General features: G+C 43.4%; 1 non-coding gene across 1 annotated transcript; it reads right to left on the reverse strand.

Annotated features, from left to right (window-relative positions):
• Positions 1 to 2,186: 2,186 nt before the first annotated feature.
• LOC132648430 (U6 spliceosomal RNA) lies at positions 2,187 to 2,293 on the reverse strand. Its single transcript, XR_009586832.1, has one exon. It is a non-coding gene; the product is annotated as a U6 spliceosomal RNA (small nuclear RNA).
• Between the last annotated feature and the right edge of the window lie 1,111 nt (positions 2,294 to 3,404).

Here is a 3,404-nt window from a genome sequence, read left to right on the forward strand (position 1 = left end):
GATGTCCGTGTCACAGCCCACGGGTCAACCAAGTGCTCCACTTTCATAGCCTGTGTGGTGTGCAGTTTGTGAGGAGAGGTGCAGACCTAAGGGGAAGGCCTTGAGACGGGACGGAGCCTGGAAATCAGCGTTGAGCTAGGTGAACAGGGCACAGGGCACTCATTTGATACTGGGGCAGAAAGTCTACAGAGCACAGATGCCAGGGAGAATATACGGAATTTTGGCTTTAAATGCTCTGACATTCCATATGCAATTTTTAACTCTTGGAAAACAAGCAAAATCGAGTCTCAGATTTGGAAGACTGACAACGCACTTCACACCTGAGCACCCAGAATCCCTTACAGACAGGGTCCTCTGCTGGGTCTGAAAGCTGCGTGTTTGAACACCATCCATTTTGCTGAACAACTTTCCTGAATTCACTGTAGGGAAAAGAAAACAGAGGTGTTCCTCTCACAGTCCACATGGTTGACATGCTTTTACCTGGAATTAACAACACATGGTGAGAGCCGTTTGCTCTCCTTTAGAGCCATCTTCTAGGGCTATGGGCAAAGCTGAGACCCTCTTGTTTTCTTATCTGATGCAAAGCTGAAGACCACATCAAGGATATCTGTACCGGATGTTCTCACAGAGGAGCGCACACATGCGTGCACACACACAGACACACAGACACACAGACACACAGACACACACACACACACACACACACACACACACACACACAGAGTGAACTTACATGTATTTCTCACAGGGACAAAAGCAAATGGTGTGACTGGACTTTTCTTTCTTCTATATTATGTGGTATTTTTATGCCTTTAAAACATTTATGTGCTGGGCGTGGTGGCACATGCGTTAATCCCAGGACTCAGGGAGACAGAGGCCTCTGAGTTCAAGGCCAGCCTGGTTTACAAAGCGAGTCCAGGACAGCCAAGGCTACACAGAGAAAACCAAAAACCAAATACCAAACAAACACCCACCCCCAAATCCCAAAAACAATATTTTCATTTATGTTATTTCTTTTGCTCTGGAGAACAGGGAGGAGCTCATGCCTTTAGATACTGATAAGTATTACCTGTGGCAAGCTTCCAGACTGACAAGCTCAGAATCATCTACAATGGTTTGAAAAGGATCCACTTTCCTAGTTCCGGTTCTGCTGAAGACCCACTGCCTCAGGGACCCTGGAGGCAGGTCTAGTCATACACAGTCGGCAAGCATCTAGATCTGTGCTGCAGCTTTGAGTGGCAGAATCATTGATGTAGGCCTTTCCAAGTGCTTTGTTCCAGAGTTAGGCACTTAGGAAATGGAGACTCACAAGTATGTATTTGACCCGAGCCACTAAACTAAAAAACACAAAACCAGACAGACTAATAAACAACAAAAGCCTATGAGATGGCTCAGTGGGTAATGACACTTGCTACAATCTGATGACCTGGGTTCAGTCTCAGGAACCCACATAGTGGAAGGAGAGAACCAATGCCCACAAGCTACCCTCTGACCTCTGCCTGTATGCCATGTCATGGCATACACGTTATCCCCAATGCAGCAAACATAAAACAAAATAAATTGTCTGCTGTATTCCTTTAGGTCACTGTGGAAGAGGACCCACATTGGCACAGTCTGAAGTCTGAAGCAAGTTTAACCAAGCAAGACCCTCACAGTGTTTGTTTCTTCTTGGCACATTTCAATTTGTCTGAAAGAAAAGTTTTTATTCCTTTCTGATTTATTCCTTTCAAGATCATGTTTGCTCATAGTTTTCATGTGGTGTTTTGGTATTTATGACAGGCATGAAAGCCTTTGAGAATTATGAGAAATTCCCTTCAAATGCCATAAACAGTCTCTTGTCTCACCAACAAGTCTAGTGCTAACTTTCATTCTACCTTTGGTTTAATTAAATCGGTTAATTAATCTTAATCCTTTCTTTTTAAAGACAGGATCTCTCTACCCAGTTGTGGCTGTCCTGGAACTCCTTATGTAGACCAGGCTGACCTCAGACACACAGAGATCTTTCTGCTTCTGCCTCTTGAGTACTGAGGTTAAAGGTGAGCACCACCATACCTGACTTAAATTTTCTATATTCTTGAGCACTTTCTTTTGACTAGTTATGAACAGTTATGAAGCACCACAGATACACAGCAATGTTCGCTACATAAAAAGCACGATTATTGATATGATTTCCTGCCATTAAGCTTAAAAATGTGGAACACTTCACGAATTTGCATGTCATCCTTGGACAGGGGCCATGCGAATCTTCTCCATATCATTCCAATGTTAGAATACGTGCTGCTGAAGTGATCACAGGACTTTTTACGTGGAACATGAAATGGAACATGAGTATACCCCTTCTTACCTACTTGAATTTTAGTCATAGATTGACTTATTTGATCTTATGTTTATGAACATGTATGTGCCTGCATGTATGTGCACCAGGTGCATGTCTAGTGCCTGGGATCAGAAGAGGGCCTCCAATTTCCTGGAACTGGAGTTACAAATGGTATGGATTCATCATGTGATGTTTGCTGCATTCAGTGCTCTTACTGAACCATGCCTTCACTTTTGATTTGAAAGTCCTCCTGATTTGTCCATAGGATCCCTGTATCTTTAGACAGCATTTTGATTCCCTTTGCTGTTTTGAGAGGGCTGATAGTGATCTTTGTTCTTAGCCTCTGTCTGTCCGAGACAAGCATAACAAGTGAGTGGTGTGTAGACGAACACGGAAGGACATTTCCCAGTATCACTGATGTAAGGATGTGAAGCTAGGGGAGGATTCAGGAGCAAAATCCCATTCTCAGCATCTCTTCTTTTTGAATTGTATCCATCAGAGCTCATCTGAAAAGCAAAAGAACTTGAGTATGATGAGGCGCCGTGATTACTATATTAATGTAGCATTATGTCATGATAATCCTTAGTAGAGGAATCTACATAAATGTGGGAGAAATCTAAAAGGAAGAAGAGAAGGAGCAGATTTTAAAACCACTCCCTGGGGCTGGCAAGACAACTCAGCAGATTAAGGCACCTGCAACCAAGTTTAATGACCTGAGTTAAATTTCTAGGAGTCACATGGTGGAAGGGAAGGACCAACTCTAGCCAATTGTCCTCTGAACTATATGCACATGAACAATAAAATGAATAGATGTAATTGAAAGAATAAAACCAAAACCAAAAAAGCACTAACTTGGCTTTTCTGACATCCTGATCTGAGAAAATTCAGAGTTTAAGGAAGCTCCAGGAAGCCAACAGATGAAGATGCTGAGGGCTACTATGGGGCAGAGCTGCTGAAGACAATGGATGCAGGTGGCAAATCAGGGTAGCTGCTGCTCAGAAGCCCCAGAACATGAGATGACAAGTGGGTTACAGGGTGAGGGTGGGAGGGCAAAGGCAAGCTAGAATCTACAGACACCTGTACCTGT

Source organism: Meriones unguiculatus, chromosome 16, assembly GCF_030254825.1.
Source record: "Meriones unguiculatus strain TT.TT164.6M chromosome 16, Bangor_MerUng_6.1, whole genome shotgun sequence".
NCBI classification, from domain to species: Eukaryota; Metazoa; Chordata; class Mammalia; order Rodentia; family Muridae; genus Meriones; species Meriones unguiculatus.